Below are 26,808 nucleotides of genomic sequence, written 5' to 3' on the forward strand. Positions count from 1 at the left end.
ACGCGCCCTCTGGTGAGTTGTTAGTTGGGGAAATAATTCCCTTGAATTCTGAGGTCCCTGGGGGCCAACTAGCCCACCAGGTACCTCCAGTAAGCGCCACAGAGCTGCACGCCCCTTTTTATACCTCTCTGCAATGCAGCTCTTACATATAGAACAGGATGGGCTTATAGACAAGGTGGAAGTAAGATTCGCCTATATTGGTGATTGCACATAGTTGTGTGCACCCTAGTTTAATACTTAAATGCCCCCCACGTGAACAGCCCATCTGGGGATTAACATAATCGAGTGGCGGTATGCTGTGCCTCTAGGAGACATATATATATATATATATATATATATATATATATATATATATATATATATATATATATCCAAGAAATCCACTCCGTGAGGAACAGAGAGAGGCCACACAGGGGATACCGTTGGAACACCTTTATTGAATGCCAGCGTGTGCATGATGCATTTCGGCCCAACTGCCTTCCTCAGATGCTGCTGTGTAGGCTACGAGTGACTCCACCCGCACATTTGAACTGTCCAGAAGCCCTGCCATTGGTGGTAATCCGCTGACCCTTGGATCACATGGGTCAGACTATTTATTTATATATATATATATATGGGGAAGGGGTGTTAAAGAAAGCAGCCCATCTGAAGTGGCTCATTGAAATACATTTTTATGGACCAGACCATCCAGTGATTATAAAACCAGACCAATAACAACATGCTCTTAGATGGTGGTGTCGGAAACAACAACACTGTATCACGCAAATGCCCCTTGTGACGTTTACGTCCCGGGTAATTAGAATTAATACGGGAATACAGACGTGAGCTCGAGTGATTCATTTCAACCCCCGCATGGGTGTGTGTACCACCCAACACTACCTCAAAGGGGAGTTTCTCAAAGAAAAGGGGAGTTTATTATAGCAATAGAACTCAGTTACAATTATCTCTTGCAGAGTGTGGCTGCGCTGTTTCTTCTCTTCTTGCAGGGTGTTGCTGCGCTGTTCCTTCTCTTCTTGCAGTGTGTGGCTGAGCTGTTTCTGTTCTTCTGGCAGAGTTTGGCTGCGCCGTTTCTTCTCTTCTTGCAGGGTGTTGCTGCGCTGTTCCTTCTTTTCTTGCAGAGTGTGGCTGGCTGTTCTCTCTCTTCTGGCAGAGTGTGGCTGCGCTGTTTCTATGCTTTTGGCAGAGTGCGACTGCAGTGTTCCTTCCCTCCCTGCATGGTGTTGCTGTGCTGTTCCTTCTCTTCTTGCAGAGTGTGGCTGCGCTGTTCCTTCTCTTCTTGCAGGGTGTTGCTGCACTGCTCCTTCTTTTCTTGCAGAGTTTGGCTGTGCTGTTGCTTCTCTTCTTGCAGGGTGTTGCTGCGCTGTTCCCTCTCTTCTTGCAGAGTGTGGCTGGCTGTTCTCTCTCTTCTGGCAGAGTGCGGCTGCGCTCTTTCTATGCTTATGGCAGAGTGCGGCAGCAGTGTTCCTTCTCTTCTTGCAGGGTGTTGCTGTGCTGTTCCTTATCTTCTTGCAGGGTGTTGCTGCGCTGTTCCTTCTCTTCTTGCAGAGTGTGGCTGTGCTGTTTCTTCTGTTCTTGCAGAGTGCGGCTGCGCTGTTTCTTCTCTTCTTGCATAGTGTTGCTGCGTTGTTCCTTCTCTTCTTGCAGAGTGTGGCTGCGCTGTTTCTTCTTTCCTTGCAGAGTGCGGCTGCACTGTTCCTGCTATTCGGGCACAGTGTGGCTGTGCTAATCCTATACATCGATTAGATTGTGGCTGCGCTGTTTCTGTTCTTCTTGTAGGGTGTTGCTGCGCTGTTCTTTCTCTTCTTGCAAAGTGTTGCTGTGTTGTTCCTTCTCTTCTTGTAGAGTGCGGCTGCGCTCTTCCTCCTGTTAAGGCAGAGGTCTGGCCCCTCTATCCCTGGGGGCTCCTTTCTTGCTATCGCTAAATGCCTTCTTCTAATGAGGCACTGACAGAGCCCTTCCACTGACAGCTTGCTCCCCTTCCTCTAGAGGTCACACAGGGTGAGAGCTCTTTGCTTTTCTCTCTTCAACACATCTGTTAAGCTTTGCACCTTATGTTACTTAGGTTGTGAGTGTGTTTATGTCTTTGCAGCGCGTGTTCTCAGGGGGATGTTGCCCCGTTGTCTCTAGCTCACTCGCCAGCCGGTTTGTTTTCTGACAGGCTGCTCCTCGCGCGGCTGCATCCCTGGGGGACTTCACTTCTCTTCCTTCGTTTCATTGCAAACCCATCTCTCACCTCCACAGCCCTCACCGACTCCTCCTGAGAGCAGCCAGCTTACGTGAGACCCAGGGTGTAAGAGCAAGACATATGAGGCCATATGTAGGTAGCCAAATATCAGTCGGTAATGGAGAAATTCGGTAAATTTCACCGTTACTGACCGATAAATTGGCATGCGCGATGTAGGTAACGATTCGGGAAAAAGGAATCGGCAAATACCGATTCCTCATCATCGAATCAGAATCTACAGATTCATAAATATCGAATCGGATAATACCGATTCGGATAATACCGATTCGGAAAATAAGAAACGCTAAAAACGATAAAAGAGATGAAGGAAAAACCGTTAATTAAAAAATCCATGAAATTCGGTATTTAAGAGTCGGTAATTACCATGGATTGAAAGCAGGTGGTAACCAGGAGCAGGCCATAAAACAGGCCCCAAAATGCAACAGTGTAACCAGAATGGCGGCTTTCTATGTGATAGCAAGGCGGCTACGGCTACAGGCAGCAGGAGTGAGGATCTGGAGGCGGGAGGAGCAAGTCTACAGACAGCAGATCACACTCTTCCAACTTACTGATGCAGAGATCCATGAAAGGTACAGGCTACATCCCCAATCCATCCTGGACTTGATAAGGGACCTGCACCCACTCCTGGAGCACCCAACACCAAGGGCGCACGCCATTCCACCACATGTGCAGGTGCCCTGTAGCCCACACCTACTTGCACCTGGCAGTTACCAGGGGGTGATAGCTGCGGTAGGCGGGGTGTCCCTGAGCTGCCTGTCCCGTTTCTTGAGGAAGTTCCTGGAGGCCGTGATGCAGAGAATGCATCATTACATCAGCTTCCCTGACACACATGCGGAACTGCTGAAGACCAAGACTGGCTTTTACCAAATGGCACAGTTCCCACATGTCATCGGCTGTATTGATGGCACACACATCCCAATCTGCCCACCTGCAGCCACTGAGTACATCTACAGGAAGTGAGGGATCCTTATGTTTGTTTTTCTCGAATCTGCCCTCAAGCTTACAGCATACATTTTGGAGAAAGCAAACCTGGCTCTCCAATCCCAGGGCACAGAATTAGGAACATCCAAACTGCACAAATTTGGATGCCCTTTTTAGGGTTCGATTGACTGGATACATCATTGCAAGAGTGACAAAGTGACGGAGGCCCCAGCTCCACAAACCCTTGGGACCAGATTTACAAGAACTGACGCATCAAATGTCTTGCACCTTCGTCACATACCCTTACGACGCCATGGCTGCTCTGTATTTGCAATGGCTTCATGGCGCAAAGATTCACAGATGCGTCAGATACACTGACGCATTTGTGGGCCCAAAAGTCAAAATACAGAGGCATTGTCCATTGCAAAGCCACCGCGTCTAATCCTACGCCTGGTTTGCAGAGGCGTAGGAATTTTGACACATTCAAGGCATAGAGTGATGAAGTGAAAATGTGTACATTTCGCTGCGACAAGTCAAAGTGGCTTTTTACGAGGAAACACCTACCCTGCATACATTATACAGCACAGGTATAATTTGACGCAGGGCTACACAAACTGGCACATTTGGCCCAATGCACCAGTTTGTCAATATGGGTCAATGTGGAGAACTCAGTACACCGCTGCTGCGTCGACAAAAATGATGCAATGCCAGTGCAAGCTTCTTGTAACTATGCCCCTTGGTTTTTGCCTCATTTTTAGTCAAATAGGCAAGCAGCTTTACACAAACTCAGTAAAATGTACTCCATTGGCGTAAACGTTCCTCCGATGCCCCAAGATAGTTTGACCATCAAAGTTAAGCAATCGTACAGTCCATCCCATTTAGAGTGGGCGATCAAAGGGCTTTTTTGCTGCTGTTCGTAACTGCTAGGAATAACCTAGCTGTGAAGGACAGTAAAAATCTGAATATTGATAACCACACCAGGGAAGAAAATGGCTTCTGGGCCATTCTTTTTTAATATTGCAAAAAAAAACTCTGAGAATAGGTTTTTGGAAAAGCAAATACTTTAAAAAGATTTGTGTAAATATCCATCATTAATGATGGATGCACACTGAACTTTTGAATGACTTTTTAAGGGATGTATGTCGTTACTACGCATGCATTTACAACGCATGCCATTACGACGCAACTTTTACAACGCAAGTTGTTACAACGACTTGCGTTGGGGGGCGCTGGATAGTGAATAGTTTAATTTACTATTCCAACTCCAGTCCCCGTGGATAGTAGGGAAGGAGTTGGATAGTAAATTCAACTATTCCCTATCCTGGAGCGGCCCCCAGCGCAAGTCGTTGTAACGACTTGCATTGTAAAAGTTGCGTCGTAAAGGCACAGCATTGTAAAAGTTGCGTAGTAAATGCTGTACCCCCTTTTTAAGAGCCTCTTTGACAGTAGAGTTGTACTGAACACTGGGGCCTCATTTATGGGGTTTTGGTGTAGGGCAGTGAAGCAAGTCCCTCTACACTGCCCTACGTCAAAGTGAAATCTCAGGAATCCACCATGTGTATCCAATATTGTGCATTCTTGCCCTTTACCCCCCACACTGGCACTGTTTTGGCAGCCTAGCAGCAACGCAGTCGCATGGTGCAAGGGTGCCTGCGTTGTCGGCAGGATTGCTCTAGTGCAGGAAGGGGCACCTTCCTGAAAAAAAACAATTCAGGGAGGCTTTTTAACTCTTTCTATGTGTGCTGCAGAATGCAGCACACATGGTAAGTGTAAAAAAGCGAGTAGGCCTGGTTGGTGTTCGAGGAGTTCTGCTAAGCAGAGCTCCTCAAAGTGACCGAAAATCGCTGCAACACTACGTGGAGTTCGCAGGCGGTGGAGTGCATGACATCGTGCCATTCACACTGCCTTTTAGCGCTGGGTGCTTGTCCCCTGCTGAAAAATCAGCGCAGACGGCACCATGCACAGCGCACGAGGGCGCTGCGTATTTCAGCTGCTTGAGTAGATGTTCTACTCGAGCAGACGTTTCCTCAACATGAACGGAAAGTTTCTCAACACGAGCCGTCATGACCATCCGCAACCGCTCACATTGAGAAATCTTGCCTCGCTATGGATTTTTCTCGCTAACCAACTTAACGCTGATGAGCACGAGCGAGGACAAAACTCTGCTCTGCTTCATGGAGCGGAGTTTTTTGCAGCTCCATGTGCTCCGTAGAGTGCGGAAAACTCAGCGAATGGAGCAGAGTTCAGCGCCCAGGCCTAACAATAATAAAAAATAAAGTCATTTATCTTCCTCTCATTATCCCTGAGAAGTCACAAGGTTTGGGCGCTCCCCAGGTTTAAACTGTCTTCTAAATCCGGGGAAGCGTCAGAATCCATGGGTGTTGTGTGGGAGCATCCACCGCAACGACCATGGAACGCCCCCCAAGGCCAGAGTAAGGCAACGCTGCGATTTGCGATGCCTTGTCACACTCAATACCTATGAGGCCAGGCAAAGCCGCGCACAGTGGCATTGCATGACCTCATAAACATGATTTTGTAATTTGCGCCGCCAGAGGTTCACAAAAAATGATGCTCTGGTGGTACAAGGGGCTCCTAAATATTCTGCTAAATTTGGTATGTAGAGAAAAAAGTGCGTGCATGACAGATTTGCTGCCATAGTCCAAATTGGGCCTATATTCTTCTGCACAGCTGGACAGCCTTGCGGTAATATGAAACTATAGGTATTGACCGACAACGTACTCCACCACAGATGTGACGGGCTACCTGTTCACCAATCCCCTGGTCCATCCACTCAACTATGAGTCAGACCGACTGTCAATCTTCGTACAACGGCCCAACGGAGTGAGGGCTGCCAGAGTGGGGGGGTCTCATGCCCTTACGACATGAGACTGCCCACGCTATTTAGAGCTGATAGTGGGATGTCCTTGCTTCGGTCCATTACCAACATTGAAAAACCTGGTGGTTATAAGCAGAAAAAAAGAATAAAGACCTCTACACCATCAGAGAAAACTAAAGGGCGTGGGAGTCAATATTTATATGTTTTTCATAAACAAACTACTGCTTTTGGAGTTTTTGTGAGAACAAAACAAGTTTGGAGTGCAGACACCTACAACACAGCGGTGCCTACCAATCGTTTGGTGCCTTCGGGGACGCTGCTGTGGTGTCAGCTCCTATGAAGACAACGAACAGCGGCGATCTCGTAATTTTGCAGAAATTTTTGAGGTGTTCCTATGAACAGCTTTCTGAAACCGGTTCCAGGATGCTTGTTTCTGGGTCCAAAGAGGACCTGGCCTGGTAGTTCGAGCTGGACTGTTTCCATGGGGTGAAGGGTCAAGACTGATTTGCATACGGCTGGGTCCAAACTGGAATGGAGAGGTGAGCAAAACAACGATGGAGTTAGGCGAACAACTCTGTACTGGGGTGAATGTTTGACATTGTTCAGCATTCCGTCCATCAATTATTCTTTTTGCTTTGCAGACTGCATTGCTTTCCATAGTTTGCAATGTAATTCTGGCTCTCTCATTGGGTGGCTATCTTGTCTATTTTAATGCTGTGCTTTGCATTCCCTGCCTTCCTCCAGATTCTCTGTTTGTTCCCTGCCCTGGCCCATAGCTCTCTCATCATGCTTTCTGATTGGGGGTCTTGTGTATCCTTCCATCGCTGAAGTAATTGAACTCTTTTTATGTGTGTTTTCCCTCACTACCACCGCTTTGCTATTGCGGAGGCTTTTCATATCTGCCTACATTGGCAAAATCAAAGGTGGTGATCAGCCACATCAAAAGTATACAAACTATAATTATTGTTTCTATACTTTAAAGATGGCCGCCTTGTTGCAAGATGCAGTGTGTGTAGCCCGGTCACTCCACTCACTGCACGGCCCCCGTGTGCCCTGGTCACCGCTGCTGCCCTTCTTGCCGCCACTCCTGCTGCCTGGGCTTCCGCCCTCAGGCCTGCCCCCTCGCCGCTTCCTGTGACTGCTTTTCCTGCCGCTGCTTTTCCCGCCGCTCCCTCCGTGACAGCTTTTTCCCGCCCTTGCCCCCCCCCCGCTCACCGCCGCCGCTCCTCTGCTGCCCGGCCCCCTTTACTTCTCCCCGGTCCCCATTCGCCACCCCGCTCCCGCCTCCCAGCTGCTCCTCGCTCCCACTTTGCCATATATGGCGGGAACCGCGCGTACGGGCAGCGGGCGCGCCAATTGCGCGCCAAAGGCACGCCAAAGGCAAGCCTGTCTATGCCCGTCCACGCCTGGACCACGCCCAGCGCCAGGACCCCTGGCCCCCGACGATGCCAGCCCACACGACGGACCTACGATGCCGCCACCCTCAACGCACTCAAACCCAGGCCGGAACCCCGCCTGCTACCGAGCCATCCCGAAACGCACCCACGGACCCTTCACCTGCCAAGCCTGCAATTTCACCTGCCTCCGGACCTGCACCGCACCCGATAGGCCAGGCACCATCAACAACCACCTCAAGTGCATCCTGCTCAACACCCGCTCTGTCCACAGACACGCCGTCGAACTCTGGAACCTGCTCGACACAACATCAACAGACGTCGCCTTCCTCACGGAAACCTCATTGAACGCCTCCTCAGCGCCCGACATCGCCATAGCCATCCCGGACGGATACAAGATCACCCAGAGAGACCGCGTCAACCAGACTGGAGGAGGCATCGCCATCGTCCACAGAAGCACCATCCGCATAACAACCAACTCTGACGACACCCTCACCGCCCCGAGCACCTTCACTTCCAGATACACACCGACCCCAAGACCACCCTCAGAGGCACTCTCATCTACAGACCCCCGGGACCACGCACACAATTCAGCGAAGCCATCGCAGACTTCATCAGCCCGCACGCCCTCACCTCCTCAGACTACGTCCTCCTAGGGGACCTCAACTTCCACCTGGAGAACAACAAGGACAGCAACACCACCACCCTGCTGGACAACCTCACCAACCTCGGACTCAAGCAACTGGTGAACACCCCCACCCATTACGCCGGCCACACGCTTGACCCCGTCTTCTCCTCCAGCAAGCACATCTCCTTCAGCCACTCCACCGGTCTCCATTGGACTGACCACAGCTGCGTCCACTTCAGCTTCAGGAGAACCACGACCCACCACCACCCGCAACAGGTTCCCCGCAGGAGCTTGAGCAAGATCACCGCCGACCAGCTCACCACCTCCCTCAGTCTGAACCCTCCCGCCAACACAACGGACCCCAACGAAGCAGCCCGCAACTTCACACAGTGGCTCACCAACTGCGCTGACGACCTCGCACCTCTGAAGAACCCACCCAGCAGACCCGGCAGCAAGAAAGCCTTGTGGTTCACCAACGAACTCAAAACCTCCATGAAAAACTGCCGCACCCTCGAAAAAGCCTGGCGACACAACCAGACTACAGAAAACATGACAGCCCTCAAGAACGCCACCCGCATACACCACCAGTTGATCCGCACCACCAAAAGGACAACATTCAAAGAATGACTGGACAACAACACCCACAACAGCAAGAAACTCTTCAGCATTGTCAAAGAACTCTCCAACCGCAGCGCCGGAAACAACGACATCACACCCTCGCAAGACCTCTGCGACTCACTCGCCTCGTTCTTCCACCGCAAGATCGCCGACATACACAACAGCTTTGGCGCACAGACCACGCACCCAACCACCGAACCTACGCCCCCCACCACCACCCTCTGCAACTGGACCCCGGTCAGCACCGAAGACACCACCCGCACGATGAACACCATCCACTCCGGCTCCCCTACCGACCCCTGCCCCCACCACGTTTACAACAAGGCCGGCTCCATCATCGCACCCCAACTCCAGGACATCATCAACATCTCCTTCACCACCGCCACCTTCCCGGAGAGCTGGAAGCATGCCGAGCTCAGCGCCCTCCTGAAGAAACCGACAGTGTACCCCACCGACCTCAAGAATTTCCGCCCCATCTCGCTCCTCCCTTTTCCTGCCAAAGTCGTCGAGAAGACCGTCAACAAACAGCTCACCGCCTTCCTCGAGACAAACGGATCCCTCGACCCCTACCAGTCCGGTTTCTGAGCCAACCACAGCACCGAGACCGCCCTCATCGCAGCCACCGACGACATCAGATCCCTGCTTGACAACGGGGAAACAGCTGCCCTCATCCTCCTGGACCACTCTGCAGCGTTCGACACAGTATGCCACCGCACACTGATACAGCGCCTCAGCAACATCGGAATCCAAGAGAAGGCATTGGAGTGAATCATCTCGTTCCTCGCCGGAAGAACTCAGAGAGTCCGCCTCCCCCCGTTCCAATCCGCGGCCACCGAATTCATCTGCGGCGTATCTCAAGGATCCTCGCTCAGCCCCACACTCTTCAACGTCTACATGAGCCCCCTCGCAGCCATCGCACGCCAACACAACCTGAACATCATTTCCTATGCCGACGACACCCAGCTGATCCTCTCCCTCACCAACGACCCCGCCACAGCCAGAGCCAGCCTACACGAAGGAATGAAATACGTCGCCGAGTGGATGAAGAACAGCCGCCTGAAACTGAACTCAGACAAGACGGAAGTCCTCATCCTGGGATCATCCCCCTCCGCCTGGGATGACTCCTTGTGGCCCCCTGCCCAGGGCACCACCCCGAAGCTGACAGACCACACACGAAACCTGGGTTTCATCCTGGACTCCTCCCTCTCGATGACCAAACAAGTCAACGCCGTCTCGTCATCCTGTTTCAACACCCTGCGCATGCTCCGAAAGATCTTCCGATGGATCCCCACCGAAACCAGGAAGACGGTTACCCAGGCCCTCGTCACCAGCTGACTGGACTACGGCAACACCCTCTACACTGGAACCACAGACAAACTACAGAAAAGACTCCAGTGCATACAGAACGCCTCCGCACGACTCATCCTGGACATCCCCCGCCACAACCACATCGCCCACCTGAGAGACCTGCACTGGCTCACCGTCAGAAAAAGAATCACGTATAGACTCCTCACCCACGCACACAAGGCTCTTCACGACCTGGGCCCCAAGTACCTCAACAATCGCCTCACTTTCTACACGCCCACCCGCCAGCTGCGATCGACCAGCCTCGCCCTCGCCACCGTCCCACGCATTCGCAGAGCCACCCCCGGAGGAAGATCCTTCACCTACCTGGCGGCCAAGACATGGAACTCCCTCCCCATCCACCTACGGCTGACCCAGGACCACCTCTCCTTCAGGAAGCAACTCAAGACCTGGTTTTTCGAGCAGTAACGGACCCCTCCCCTCCCAGTGCCTTGAAACCCTAGCGGGTGAGTGGCGCGCTCTATAAATCTGTTTGATTGATTCATTGACTGATTGCTTGTCATTCTTCTTCACGAAACGCAGCAGCCATCTAGATCAAGAGCTCAGCATTGGCAAAGCAGGACTAATTGCCTTTGCCAGTGCTTGTTTTTAATAATTACAAACCGATTCATATTTTTAAACGAAAATGACTTACAGTTCTGTGTTAAAAATAATCAATTCAGATGCCCGATTCTCACATGCGAATGCCACGAATCTGCCGGTGTGGGGATTGTCTCTCCTGCTTGAGGTGGGACAGGGGGTCTTCCAGGCTGAGCCCCTCTCAGATGGAAGGCACCGCGCATGCAGAGGTCTCTGGGGCTTCAAACACAGCCAGCAGTCAGTGCTTTTCCAGGGTTCGGAAGGGAAGCTGACACCATCAGATTTAAAGGACGTGCGCTGGAAAAGGGTGCTTCACCTGGAAAGCATTTTCTTGTGGGAAAGAAAAGAGTTAGGGGCATATTTACGAGGAACATATCTCCACTTTTTGTCTTTTAAAGCCAAAAAAGCGGAGATAAAAATATCACCTTATTTACAAGGCGGTGCTAACATGCATTAGCGCATGTTAGTACCCTTTTTTCTGACGCCTCCCTTTGCATCTCTAATGAGATGCGAAGTGGGCGTCACTGGGCAGTAAAACCTTGCAAATATCGCTGATGTACACATTGCGATATTTACAAGGTGGCCCACGCATTTTAGCAGACGTTAGTTTTGGGCGAAACCACTGTTTTCGCCGATAACTAACGTGTGCTAAAATCATGACTAACCCATACCTAACATGGGGTGGATTCTTGTGTTACGACTACATGGTCGTATCAACAAGCATATCGCCGTTTTGCAGGGAACATCGCTGGAAAACCAGTGATGTTCCATGCAAAATGGCGATTACCTCGCTATCGCTGGAATTTATATCGCCATTGCACTATGCGTTTTAAATACAGCGCAAGCATGGCGATAGATTCCAGCAATAGACTGCGATAAATATAAAAGCGCTAAGCGCGCTTTGCGATATTTATCGCCATCTGTTGTAAATAGGTGCCTTAATTCTGCTATCACAGTCTGTGTGATTTGCTCGTTCAGCTTTCGCTTGATGGAAAAACTCCCACAAATCCATGTTGTTTAATTGATATTTAGGACTGTTGGAATTCTACGTAAATCCTAAATAACTTTACAATATACTTCAAACTGAAAAGCGCACATCGTAGATTTCTGTATTTTTGTTGGTACGGACTAGTATTTTGTTATCTAGTGCTTCATGGACGCCTCTTCCACTTCTAAGTGCAGTGTTATCTAGGTCAGTGGTGCTCCCACACCCACCCCCAGGAGAGCGGGAGGCTCAGCTGACCCGGACGGATTCCAGCTCGTGACCTCATGACGTGTCAGAGAGAGCACCATCTCACTGAGCTAGCCATTCATTTTAAAGTTGTCCTTTGCGAATTGCGCTCAAAGGTGCTAAGGACACGCCCACATGGTTATGTCCTGAGGTGGCATGGTGGGCAAAAAAACCATGGCACGGATTGCGGCCTGGAGTAATTACCAGTGGCTGAGATAACATTTTACCAGAAGCTGAGATTAACTCTTACCAGTGGCTGAGATTAATTTTTAAATGGCGGAGATTAATTTTTACCAGTGGCTGAGATTAACTGTTATCATTATTTGAGATTTACTCTTACCGGGGGCTGAGATTAACTCTTACCAGGGGCTGAGTTTAACTTTTACGAGTGGCTGAGATTAATTTTTACCAGTGGCTGAGATTAACTCTTAAAAGGTTGAGATTAATTTTTACCATTGGCTCAGATTAACTTTTACCAGTGCCTGAGATTGACTGTTTCTAGTGGCTGAGATTAACTCTTATCTGTATTTGAGATTTACTCTTACCAGGGGCTGAGATAACATTTTCCCAGAAACTGGGATTAACTGTTATCAGTGGCTGAGATTAACTCTTACCAGTGGCTTAGATTGACTGTTACCAATGGCTGAGATTAACTTTTATCAGTATTTGAGATTTACTCTTACCAGTTGCTGAAATGTAACTCTTACCAGTGGCTGAGATTAACTTTTACAAGTGGCGGAGATTAATTTTTACCAGTGGCTGAGATTAACTCTTATCGGTATTTGAGATTTACTCTTACCAGGGGCTGAGTTAAGTTTTTTACCAGTGGCTGAGATTAACTCTTACCAGTGGCTGATATTAACTCTTACCAGTGGCTGAGATTAACTGTTAATAGTGACTGAGATTAACTCTTACCAGTGGCTGAGATTAATTCGAGCTCTCCACCCATTTTTGTTTTCCTTGGTACACCAGGGCAGTTTTATGGATAGTTTATGGGTGTGGCAACCATTAACGTGTACATTCTTTATCAACAGTGCTTTTATTGTATGGATCTAGAACTTTCTTGTTTGTCCTTAAGTTTAAGGGTCATGTGACATCAGTTTCTGAGGGTAAAACTGGCCAAAGGTCATGTGGTGATGCAACTTCCTCTGATGTATTGTAGGTAAACAGGTGCTGGAGGTCTCTTCCACAACAGGGTGCATTAGTCAAACAAAATCCATGGAGACTTTGAGGATATTGCCTCAAAACTGTAAAAATAACACTTTAAAAGTAAAACTTCCCAATTACTAGTTCACAAATACATTTTTTAAAGCCGAACATTTTCAAATCCTATTAAAGTAAGGACCGCGTGAAAGGGGTGAAGCATGTAAAGGCTATGGGTTAAAGGTTAGGGGTTAAAATATAGGGGTTAAAACTAGCTGGCGATTAAAGGCTGGGGGTTAAAGGGAAGGGGGTTAAAGGCTGGGGGTTAAAGGGAAGGGGGTTAAAGTCTGGGGGTTAAAGGGAAGGGGGTTAAAGTCTGGGGGTTAAAGGGAAGGGGGTTAAAGGCTGGGGGTTAAAGGGAAGGGGGTTAAAGTCTGGGGGTTAAAGGCTAGGGGTTAAAGGTTAGAGGTTAAAGGCTAGGGGTTTAAGGCTGGGGGTTAAAGGCTGGGGGTTAAAGGTTAGGTTTTAAAGGCTGGGGGTGAAAGGCTAATGGGTTAAATGTTAGGGGTTAAAATCTAGGGGTTAAACGCTAGAGATTAAAGGCTAAGGGTTAAAGGCTGGGGAATAAAGGCTGGGGGTTAAAGGGAAGAGGCTAAAGGCTAGGGGTTAAGGGCTAGGTGTTACAGGCTGGGGGTTAAAGGCTAGAGGTTAAAGGCTTTGGGTTAAAGGCTAGGGGTTAAAGGTTGGGGATTAAAGGCCAGGGCTTTAAGGCTAGAGTTAAACACTGAGGATTAAAGGCTAGGGGTTAAAGGCTAGAGTTAAAGCCTGGGTATTAAAGGCTATGGGTAAAAGGCTGGGGTTTAAAGACTGGAGTTTAAAGGCTAGGTGTTAAAGGGTAGGGTTTAAAGGCTAAGGGTTAAAAGCTAGGGGTTAAAGTCTATAGTTAAAGGCTAGGGGATAAAGGCTAGGGGTTTAAGTCTGGGGGTTAAAGGGCGGTGGTTAAATGCTAGAGTTAAAGGCTAGGGGTTAAAGGCTTTAGTTAAAGGCTGGGGGTTAAAGACTAGGTGTTAAAGGCTGGGGGTTAAAGGCTAGGGGTTAAAGGCTAGAGTTAAAGGCTGGGTATTAAAGGCTATGGGTAAAAGGCTGGGGTTTAAAGACTGGAGTTTAACCGCTTCCGCGCTACCGCGTTTACCTGCTGTGCGCTGAAATTCGAAAAATGGCTTGATTGTGACAAAGCCAGCTCGTCATGCGCGCAGCGCAGGTAACGCCCATGACGAGCTGGCTTTGTCACCCGCGCTGAAGGGGTTAAAGGCTAGGTGTTAAAGGGTAGGGTTTAAAGGCTAAGGGTTAAAAGCTAGGGGTTAAAGTCTATAGTTAAAGGCTAGGGGATAAAGGCTAGGGGTTTAAGTCTGGGGTTAAAGGGCGGTGGTTAAATGCTAGAGTTAAAGGCTAGGGGTTAAAGGCTTTAGTTAAAGGCTGGGGGTTAAAGACTAGGTGTTAAAGGCTGGGGGTTAAAGGCTAGGGGTTAAAGGCTAGGGGTTAAAGGCTAGAGTTTAAAGGCTGAGGGATAAAGGCTAGGGGTTAAAGGCTAGGGGTTAAAGGCTGGGGGTTAAAGGCTAGAGTTAAAGGCTGGGGGTTAAATGCTGGGGGTTAATGGATGGGGGTTAAAGACTTTAATTAAAGGCTGGGGGTTAAAGGCTAGGGGTTAAAGGCTAGGGGTTAAAGGCTGGGGGTTAAAGGCTGGAGGCTAAAGGCTAGGGGTTACATTCTAGGGGTTAAAGGCTAGAGTGCGTCACGAGCACCGGGGCACTGTGCACACCCCCCTTACCCCCAGCGCAGCAGGGGATTTACCCCAGCGGCGAAGGGGTTAAAATGCCTTCCCTGGAGTGTTGTTCAGGGACTCTTTTGTGCTTGGAAATCGGAACCACGCAGACCGCTAAACACGCCTTTCGACCAATGTGTTGCTGGCCTGAAAAGAAATGCAAATGTGCACAATGAGTTAATCTGCAAATGTAAAGGATTTGCAGATGAACTCTTTGTGCACATTTGCATTTCTTTCAGGCCAGCAGCACACTGGCAGAAAGGTGTTTAGCTGCCTGCCTGGCTCTGATTTCTCAGGGCTGGAGAGTGCTGTTGCAGTAAACGTGAAGCTTTTTGAGTGGTTGTGCACAGAGTTAACTGAGTTGTGATGTGCTTGCTTTTAATTGTCATTGTACTTACATAGCGCCTACTATCCCTGAGAATGTGTTGAAGGGACAGGTAGTAAAAAAAACATTACATAGGGTTTGGATATTACTAAAATCTGAGTGTCATTAACAATGAACTGATATAGGGCAGCGCCGCAAGTATTTTTGCTGCGCTGCCCTATGCCAATTCAAAAGGGCAGGAATGGACTGTATTTATACGATACGGTGCACTCCTTCCCTTTCTGCCGGTGCACCATTTGGTGCCTAGCGCCAACGCAGGCACCCTTGCACCGTGGCGCACTCGCAACTGATTGTTGGCAGGATGGTTTTGTGCAAGAAGGCACACCTTCCTGCTCAGAAACAACTTATGGAGGCTTTTTCCTCTTTCTATGTGTGCCCCACATAGAAAGAGGAAACAATCGAGGAGTGTTAGATTTGGAGGTCTCTGGTTGGCAGAAGTAGATACCTCTGACCAAGCAGGGACCCACCTCCTCTAGAAACATTGCCGAGCGCTCGAGTCTGATCCTCAGAGAGGGTCACGCATTCATGGTTATGCACAATAAGGTCTCACCACACCACAAAGGGACACCACACCAATTGTGTATAAAACAAAGGGTTCTTTATAAAATCTGTCTCCCTAGGACAATAGGAGAAAGGGGTACACACTATAATGGGCCTGGGGATAAGAGCGACTCCATGCACATTGTCTGGAGGGACAGTTCGGTCTGGGTGTGAGTCGTCGAGGTGACTCGGGTACTCACAGTCAATGGGGAGGTGGCTCGAATCCACTGGTGTTAGGCGTACGGCAGTGAGGGGCGGTTCGAGGGAACCGCAATGAGTAGCTGTAGGTTCGGGGAGGGAGGTACGAGTAGTACTGGGTGGATGGCTCACTGGGTTACGAGCCACGTTGAATTGTTGCTGCAATGGGGGGTACGAGGCGTACCTGCCGTCCGGCTCGCTGGGTCACAAGCCACGTTGAAACACTGCTGCGATGGGGGTACGAGGCGTACCTGCCGTCTAGCTCGCTGGGTCAAGAGCTGCGTTGAAACACTGCTGCGATGGGGGGGTACGAGGCGTACCTGCCGTAAGGATCGCTGGGTCACGAGCCGCGTTGAAATACCTATGCGATGGTGGGTACGAGGCGTACCTGCTGTCCGGCTCGCTGGGTCACCTGCCGTCCGAGTTGAACCACAACCCAGTCAGCAGGGCTCGAGCTGGGGCCAGACAAAGCGTGCGTACTCCTGCATGAGTCGAGCGGCGACACAGTCAGCAGGGCTCGAGTTGGGGCAAGATGAAGCGTGCGTACTCCTGCACGAGTCGAGCCGCGACGGTCAGCAGGGCTCGAGTTGGGGCCAGATGAGGCGTGCGTACTCCTGCACGAGTCGAGCCGAGACACAGTCAGCAGGGCTCGAGTTGGGGCCAGACGAAGCGTGCGTACTCCTGCACGAGTCGAGCCACGACACAGTTAGCAGGGCTCGAGTTGGGACAAGACGAAGCATGCGTACTCCTGCATGAGTCGAGGCGCAACACAGTCAGCAGGGCTCGGGTTGGGGTGGAAATGAAGCGTCCTTGGATATGATTCGAGCCGCAACCAGGTCAGCAAGGCTCGAACGGTAGTTCACAATGCATCCGTGAATACGGGTCGAACAAGCCGCGACGAAGTCAGCAGGGCTCTCTGGTTCTAAAAGTTCAACAACCCCGGAGCATCAAGGGCCCACTAGTTATAGGGCCTGATGTCTTTGAAGTCCTTTGATCTGGCAGGGGTTCCCTGGTGCCCTGCCCTGAGTGTTGGGGTTTCCTGCCAGATGGCACCTTGGTCTTTTCAAAGCCGGTGGCCGGGTCGTCAGACGGCCAGCGCGGAGTGGAGCCGGCCTCTGGGGGATGCAGGCCGCTCCACCGAAACTACTCCACCCCTCTCATTTAGAGGATGCCAGCTAACACCAGGCTGGGGAGACAATGTGGCATGGTGGTTTCGGCCTCCAGGTTTCTCATGGTCCAAAGTACGGTTTGCAGATGAGGAGTCCGGGGTCTCCAAGAACAGGCTAATTCTACACGGGGGATTTCTACGGTTCTGTTCTATAAGTATGTCTCATGAACCCTGGGGAACAGGGGTGCTGCGTGGGAGTTTCTGTTACCTCCCCGGGTCATGGGGAACCGGTGAAGTTGGAGGTTAGGTTATCAGTAGCAGGCCTCGCACAGGACTATGTGCGGAACATGAATGAGTCCAGTCCTGAAGAATGGGTCACACACGTGGGAGGCCTAGGGGAGAGAATGTAAGGGGACCCACGCCAAGGATGCCAGGTCTAACAAGAAGAAAGAAATATATTTCTACATGTTATGCATACCCTGGGGCAGTGTATAGTTGTGACGCATCTTCAGGTTTATAGATCCTTGTAAATCTGAGAATATATCAAAACCCATGGGAAAACCCACTGCAACACCCATGGAACGCCCCCCTGACGCAGTGCAAGGCAACGCGTCGACTTGCGCTGCGTTGCCTTACACCATATGTAGGAGGTTATGAAAAGCCACGCAAAGTGACTTTGGGTGACCTCGTCTGCGCAACCAGAGGCCCATTAAAATGACACGCCGGCAGCGCAAGCGGATTATAAATATGCCACTACATTTTGGAAGCAGCCCATATATTTTGGAAGCAGCATTTTATAGTAAAACATTTTACGCATGTTGTAGCGGTCTATCTTATACTGTGTGTAATGCAAGTATATAATAAAGACTTACTTATTCACAGTGCTTTCCGTCACGGCCTGTGACCTCATAGCACTAAAAATACACAAACCACTATTCTCCGCTGCACCAACCACAATTTAATCCTGTGGCTCTCTGGCGTCACATAGACGTTTGCAGTGCATTAACTAATAGAGGTTTCATCATTTATGATAGTGCATTTGCCAAAGAGTGACAGCATTTTGTAAAATGTATTTATTATTCAATGAAGCTGCCGTTATTTTATATGTAGCTACCGGACAGTGAAAGACCTAAAAAAGTATGTATGTTTTGTGTACGATGAATGATGTTCAGCTACCTCCGGTTACAGGCAGCTGTAAGTGCCAAGCCGTCAGCATCCGATGAAATATAGTAGGGTTTTCCTCTAATGCCGTGTAATAAAGTTTCTGCCCATGCATTACAGCTACTATACCCAGAGCCCCTGGAATTATGTGATTGTGCAGCCGCAGCGATTTTATCATAATTATAGAGTTGCTGCATTTGCCACATAATCCATCATCTGCTGCATAATCTACTGATTTTAATAAAAAATATATTTACTCAAAAGATTCAAAAGTTACTAAAAAGCAGCAACAGGTGTTGCCACCTTGTTGAAGGTCTTTTGTAAAGCTGTACTGGTCACCTTTGTGTTGCATATTGCTATATTTGGGTGTTAAAGCGGTACAAATATGGGCCAACCACAGACTGACCGTTTCTCTGGAGAACATTTATGGTCGTCAATGATAAGGAGTACCCGGTCCTAGAACTTTTTGTGGGAGGGCGTCCTTACGCCGAAAAACATTTGATTGGGGGTGTCAGCATCTAAAATTTTGAAGATCACTGGGTTAAAGGCTGGAGTTAAAGGCTAGGGGTTAAAGGTGAGGGTTTAAAGGCTAGGGGTTAAAGGCAAGGGGTTAAAGGCTAGGGGTTAAAGGCTAGGGGTTAAAGGCAAGGGGTCAAAGGCTAGGAGTTAAAGGCTATGGATTAAAGACTGAGGGTTAAAGGCTAGGGGTTAAAGGCTAGGAGTTAAAGGCTATGGGTTAAAGACTGAGGGTTAAAGGCTAGGGGTTAAAGGCTAGGGGTTAAAGGCTAGGGGTTAAAGGCTAGGAGTTAAAGGCTAGGGATTAAAGGCGAGGGTTTAAAGGCTAGGGGTTAAATGCTGGATGTTGAAGGCTAGGGGTTAAAGGCTAGGGGTTAAAGGCTAGTGGTTAAAGGTTAGGGGTTAAAGGCTATGGATTAAAGACTGAGGGTTAAAGGCTAGGGGTTAAAGGCTAGGGGTTAAAGGCTAGGGGTTAAAGGCTAGGGGTTAAATGCTAGGGGTTAAATGCTAGAGGTTAAAGGCTAGGAGTTAAAGGCTGGGGGTTAAAGGCTAGGGGTTAAATGCTGGAGGTTAAAGGCTAGGGGTTAAAGGCTAGGGGTTAAAGGCTATGGATTAAAGACTGAGGGTTAAAGGCTAGGGGTTAAAGGCTAGGGGTTAAAGGCTAGGGATTAAAGACTGAGGGTTAAAGGCTAGGGGTTAAAGTCTAGGGGTTAAAGGTGTAGACCATAAGGTATAGTCTCTAACGGTTAAGGGTATGGGGGCACGGATATAGGGTTAGAGATTTGTGGTCTAGTGATAAGACTTAGGGGTTAGTGGTATATAGTCTATGAGAGTACATGTTATGGTTTAAGTGTTTAGAACTAAGAGTTTGGAATACAACACTGAGCATTGGGATACACGGTTAATGGTCATGGTTTGAGGGTTAGGGGTGCAGGCTAAGTTGTAAAGCATACATGTTCGGGGTGTAGCATTTAGGGTAGAGGGTTATGGAGATAAGGAGCAGAGTACAGAGTGTGCATTATTGGGGTTAAGATTAAGGGGCTAGTGGTAAGGGGGTGATGGCCAGAGGATATAGGGGTTATGAGTAATGGGTGGGGTTACATGTCAAAGGTGTAGGGAATAGGGTTTCGAGGTGAAGGTTTAGAGGGTCACGTTTAGAATTAATGCTATTGGTATGGGGTTGAGGAATAGGGCTATAGGATTAAGGATTTAGGGCACAGGGTTGAGGGCATGAAGACTAGGGGTCACTGGTAAAGGGATAAGGGGGTATGGTGCAAGGTGTAAGTGTTTAGTTATTCTGATATTTTTAAGGCCAACGACTTGTGAGTAAAGAGTTAGGATTGACGGTTAATGGTGTGGTTTGGGGTACAGTGGGGTACATTGTTAAGGGGCTGGGGTAAAGGGTGCCCCATATGCACTGAGTACATTTGTTTATCCTTGCAATTAATTATATGTTGAAGGTTGGTTGTTGATAGTAACTATCATATTTAATCTGCTCAAAAAGAGATTGTAAGGCCTTTCTGTTCTCAGTAACACTGCATTTAATTTATTTTCAAAGAAACACAATGTTGAAGTGATGCAATTAGATGTGTTAAAGAAGAACTGATACTCCATCTGACATTGACACTGACACACCACACCGACTCTATCACAAGTCACACAGTTAATGAGTCACGTCTTGTACTGTTCTCGTAATGTTTGATGATATACTTTATAATGAGCAACAGTCTGAACATATGTATATTGCAGAAACATATGGGATCTATATTTTATATTTGCATAGAAATCCCCTCAAACAATCTACGGAAATCTTTTCAGGAACATTGCTTAACTACACGAGTACTCCTTGTTGTCAAGTGTGTTGTTGCTGAAAACATCAATAAAGAAATATTCTAAAATGAACTGATGCAATTTCTCAGTAGAAACAAATTGAATTTACAAGTGCAACCACAGTAAGAGTGGTGCTTCCACCGCATGCTCCTGTTCCACCCTTCCAATCAGAGGAACAGGATCCCTGTTTGCATCAGCAGAGTCTGCGCCAAGGGACCATTGCTCTGTGCGCTCTGCAGAGAGGCCAAGGATTGGATGGGCATTTTTTTCGAGCACCCCAATGATCCACTGTCGGGCACTGTCACAAACTCGCATTGCCTTCAGCCTCAACTATAGAACACCCAACTGTGGCTCGTTAGAAGCACCCACCCACAACAGGAACTCACACCGACACCTATCGATGACGCAGTTCACAGTAGCACACTATACGCTGTGCAAAAAAAAACAACATTAACAGAGCATTCTAAACAAAGAAAACACTGTTGGCATGATTGAATAAAACATGTCAAATGTTAACGGGAGCTTCATCGCTGACATTGAGAACGGTTTTAACAGTCACTTTCAGAAATTGAGGTTTTTGCCTGTAAAGATAAAGACATGAATATAGCGCCCAAAAGGGACCCCTTTTCTGGCGGTGTGCAACATTTGCATAATTTGCTCTCACATATATACACAAAAGTTTGAAAATTCTCTGCTCAATTAAGACTAATTTTGCAAAATGCAAATCTGGCGTTTGTTGCGATATTTTGGAACAAAATGCTCCCTTGCGAGCATTTTTGGAAACACACATGCATTGCATGCTAAAAACAGCATTAAAACGAGAGTGCAGAAAACAAAAGCTTGCTCGCTTGTGGGATGCTTGTTTTCCCACACTACACTACTGTGCTATCTTTTTACTACATATAAGTCACCCTCAAGGCAGCCCCAGGTAGTTCTATGGGCATGGTGCTATGTAATTAAAAGGTAGGACACATGCCTTTATTGTGTAACATGTCCTAGTATTGACAAACAGCCTATTTTGTTTCTCACTACTGTGAGGCCTACCTCTCTTCACAGGCTAGCATTTGGAATTCCCTGATATGTGTTTAAGTGGTAATTCCTGATCTGAAAGAAGTAGAGTTGCCATGTTTGGTATGTTTGGAAGGTAGTGATAAATTCTGCTTACTGGCATAGGGAGATTTCATATTACTATTTTAGAAATGCCACTTTTAGAAAGGGGGCATTTCTCTGTGCTTATGACTCTATGTGCTTGGCAGCCTGACTCCAATCCATGTCTGGGGCTGAGTGACAGCTAGGCTGTATGAATGCTTTCCAGACAACCATCACACACTTAGGGTTGGGTGTGACAGGGTTACATCTCCTCACTGATAGTCTTCCTGGGGTGGGAGAGAGGGAAGACGGGCATGCTTACATTTGTTTTTGCTTTGTTCGCCATAAGTTGGCAGGGTATGCTCAGACGTGAGTCCCTTGCTCACTTTGCCACTGGATTCAAGCAAGCAGGGCTGAAGACGGCTGCAATGCCAGAAACCGGTCCTTGGAAGCTTGTTTCCGGTCCAGGGAAGGCATGGCTTGGCAGTTCGGGCTGGACTGTTCCCATGAGGCACAGGGTCAGACTGATTTGTATATGGCCATGTCTGAACTGGGGTGGCAGAGTGGGCTAAAGAATGGTGATGGATTAAACCCAGATCAGTTGACTGGGGGTGAGTGCTTGTATTGTCAACACTCCGTCCATCATTTCCTTTGGTTTTGCTTCGTTCACCATAAGTTGGCAGGGTATGCTCAGACGTGAGTCCCTTGCTCACTTTGCTACTGGATTCAAGCAAGCCCGGCTGAAGACGGCTGCAATGCCAGAAACCGGTCCTGGGAAGCTTGTTACCGGTCCAGGGAAGGCATGGCTTGGCAGTTCGGGCTGGACTGTTACCATGAGGCACAGGGTCAGACTGATTTGCATATGGCCATGTCTGAACTGTGGTGGCAGAGTGGGCTAAAGAATGGTGATGGATTAAACCCAGATCAGTTGACTAGGGGTGAGTGCTTGTATTGTCAATGCTCCGTCCATCATTTCCTTTGGTTTTACATTTGTATAGACTGTCTCTCGGAAAGGGCCGATTTACCGCCTACTGATGTAGGAGCCAGGGCTGTGGTTGAAAGGAGGTGTTTTGCACTTCTAAGGTTTCTTTTGAAGGCACTTCCTGAACAAATACATTTTAGTTTATAAGTACAGGGGCTTTTACCCCAACATTTTACAAAATTTGTAGGTTCTGTAACTAAGCTATGCAGGAAGAGCTGCTGTGCTAATGTACCAGTGCCCTCCTGGACTTGTGAAGAAGTCTGCTGGAATAACGACTGCTGTGCTATATGACTCCCACCTTGCCTCGACTGACTGGAGCTTTTTTGATTTCCGGAGATGTCCTGATGCCTGCTGATCATGCCCTGCTGAGGACCAGTGGCAGCTGGTGGGCTTCATAAGTGGTAGGCCATACAGCAGCAAGTGCCTTGAAGCTAAAAGGCACTGTTTGTTTACAGTGCCATCAACAATGGGGAGCAGACAAGTGGTTGCTGCCTCTGGCTGAGGCTACTCAGTGCTGCATTTAATTCTGTGCTTATTTTTCATTGCATGCACAACTCTGCCACATTTTAAGTAAAAAAAAAAAGAAAAAACATATGCCACTGCATTAATGTGGCTAAATGTCCTGACTACACAACCTTCCTCTGCCACTAATACTCTGAGGCAGTACCACAAATAACTTGCGCCTGATCAAACATTGGTTTGCGGAACCCCATTTGCGCAGCCGCATTCATATTTCTATTAATTATATACCTAACTATTGTTAAAGTTACACGACCTATCTTGATTCTTACACATCCACATATTAAATGTTTCTTCAGTTGGTGTACATTTTATGAAGAAATTCCTGTTTTGTGCATAAAGTAAGACATCCGGTGCACTTACCAAGTATTTTCCAGATGTACAATGGTCATAGTACAGACCCAAGTTTCCTCAACAAGTAGTGGGGGACAAAGATAGGCCTGTCTTGTGAAATGTAAAATTATGTCTACCCCTTTTCTGATCACATGCAAGAGAAAGGCCTTTTTTAGTATTTAGGGTTGTCTGGTCGGACCGTATCAAATGTTCCTCGTACTAAACCAGCAACTTTTTCACATGAAACTTATCCTGACTTGGTGAAACCTCAAAAGTTCAAAATAAATATATCTATAATGTCACTAATATTATTTAATAATTCGCACAATAGTCTCCCCTGCAATGGATCGTATGTCCCCTCTTCCTTACATGTTTTGCAGGCTATACTATCGATAACATCTAGTCCAGCCAATGGGCCACCACATTCATCCCACACACAGGTCAAAGTTGAACAGAAATGTGCATCATGATACCTGTGCAGTGTTTAATCCATCTAAAATTGTATTAGATAAATTCACTCACCAGACATTGCAGGTGAAGGGGGTGTTTCTCCTGACTTCACCTGGTCCTCATTCTCCCCTTTACAGACCGGCCTTCCCCATGGCCTTGCTGTCACAAATTGTAGTAAATACAGATCAGAGGTTACCAGAGCCAAGCCTCCCGCCTCTTATTGATGCAGCGGGAGATATGGAATCCACCTCAGGAGACCACTGCCGCCACCATCTTCATAGGCTAAACTGTTGGCCTCTCCAGCACCCAGCCTCGGGCCTTGGCAACCACTGGCCAATACCTCACTGGCAGGCTTTCTCATCAGACCAAACATATACACTTTAACACCTGGTCAATTATACCATGATGCATACACACACAGTCGCATGTACACAAAGACAAAAGCATACAAAGATTAACCCTGGGCAAAGCACTACGCTATGCTTGCGTAGTTTGCGAAGTTTCCGCTACTTCGCACTACGCGAATTGCACGTAGCACAGTGCAAACAAGCGTAGCGGTCATTGCTTGCTCGCGGTCCTCAACGTCAAGTTGGCGACTGCTGAGGTTACGTAGTTTTCGGCCCCGTTTCGCTACTGCCGCCATTTAGTGTTTAGCCGCCATTTTTATGTTGCCTCACTCAGGCAGCACGGCTAACACTGTAAAAATGGTCTATTTGCCTTTTTAGCTGCTCCGTGTTTTTTTTTCTGTTAAAGAACAACCCTTGTCCTTGTGTACGAAACTGATGTCAGGGTTTGGCCGAGTTCGCAAAGCCATGTCTAGACTGATTAATCCATGTCTTACTCCACTGTTTGGGTCCCACCATTCTTCTCTACTTTATCTTGTTTAACTGGCCTTCACCATTCTCTTCGTGTGTTCTATTGTTACATAGCCCTACCTTTGAAGCATTCTACACATGTTTTGCCACCTGCAAATTGAATTACGGGCACTAGTGTTGATTAACCTGAAGGGAGGAGAGCGCACGGGGTCTGAAAGGAGGGTGTGTTTTAGACATCCTATAGCTTGTTTTCGAACTATTCCTATTTGTCAGTTTTGTGTGTATTGGGAGTTGTCATTGTAAACTTGTACTGTATAATAGACTGTGCGCCACGGATTGAAGTGGCAGTCTCTTGAGAACCTACCTGTGTGGTACTTCTTAGATAATTGTACTTAGCTGCAGCTAATAAATCTACTTTTCTACGCCTAACAGAGTGTCTCGTGTCTCTGTCGGTCGAGGCAGGTGAACCTGGTGATCTTAGGCATGCCCTGCGCCGCCTGGCCCATAAGGTAAGGTTCTCCAATTGGCGGCCCAACGTGTGGGCGACTTCAGCGGTAGTAGTTTTGCCCGAGAGTCGTGAGGATCTTCGCAAGAAAATTCCGGAGGATTTCGTGAACCACGTGTGTGACCCCTGCATGTCGAAGTGGACCGAAGGTCTTTAGAAGCGTGGCTACTCCTTCCCGACGGCTGCTGACGTCTGCTGCCCTGACTGTCGCCCTGCCTTGGCCCTTTGGTGATGATTGGTATCGCGAGACGTTAGACGGACATCTGTTGGCGTGAGAAAAACATTTAGTTAAGTATTTGTGGGTAGCGCCCACTCTTTGTTTTTGTTTTTTGTTATTCGATTAGCGCGCTAACCGAAGCCAAGGGGTAAGTACGTTTGTGCTGTGACTCTATTGTCTGAAAATCCCTTGACGTTTGTAAGGAAGTCCAGTTCGTTACGAAATGCCTGGATTTAGTAAGTTTAAGAAATTTTGCTGTTTTGGTTGTTCTAGGGATTCCCGGCTAGAGGATTCTTGTCCGATTCCTCCAGTTGGAACTCCTACTTACGAGCTTTACTCAAAACATGGTCTGGGTCCTATTGTTTTTAATGAAACATGGATCCGTTATACTAAAACAGATGGTGTTTTACAGTGGCCACAAAATGGTTCTTTTGAGCCCGATATATTAGATCATTTGGAAACAATTCTATTCAAGAGAAAAGCCCGTCCGGCAATGTTTGACTCTTTCCGCCTATGGCGTAAGGAAGCCAAACAGAAAGAAATTAAGCAAATGAAGAAAGATAAGAAAGAGCAGAGTATGTCGATTTTACAGGCTGCCCAACAATTTAAAAATGACGAAGCTGATCAGGTGATTGAGGTGTCGGAAAGACAACATCGTATGGCAATAGATAGATGTTATCCTGTGTTACCTACTGTATCAAAGAGTAAAACTCCTGATGACGATTCTTTTATGTCTCATTTGTTGACATTACCTCCACCTTATGTGTTAGGTGCTAATGAACCACCATTAAAACCTGCTGTTAATCCAGCTGTTTTGGTTCCTGCACAATTGCCTATGCCTTTGATTCCAGGTCCGCCCCCTTTGCCAGCGACTTCTGTACCCCAATTTTCTGTGTCTCAGCCTCCTCCATCTGTCGTTTATTTTGCTACGGATTCTTCTTCTGTTTTACAGAATACGTTGTCTCCTGTTTTAGTGTCAGATTCCCCTGCAGCTCGACAGCGTTTAGTCGACACTGTTTCAGGCCTTTTGTCTCCTTTTCTTGGGCCTCTTTTCTTTTCTCCTGCGTCGTCTAGGAGACAATCCCATAGTCAGTTTCCAGATTTAGAAGAACGTACTAAATTAGATTCTCTTGCTCGTAATTGGATTATGAGTAGTGTACAGTACAGTGTACGTGACATTTTAGATACTTTCCTTCAATGGAACGCGCCTACACAGAGATACGTGTTCAATGCTATGTGCAGTACTCTGATTAAAGAATGGGGAGATGTGGATCTGGATTCACCTCCTCAGGATTTATTCGAAATACAGGATCAATTTGATAAATGACTCATTGTGGGTCCTGCTCTAGAGCCTGCTATTCAAAAGCTTGTTACTTTT

The sequence above is a fragment of the Lissotriton helveticus genome, chromosome 5_1, assembly GCF_964261635.1.
Source record: "Lissotriton helveticus chromosome 5_1, aLisHel1.1, whole genome shotgun sequence".
In the NCBI taxonomy this organism is placed as follows: Eukaryota; Metazoa; Chordata; class Amphibia; order Caudata; family Salamandridae; genus Lissotriton; species Lissotriton helveticus.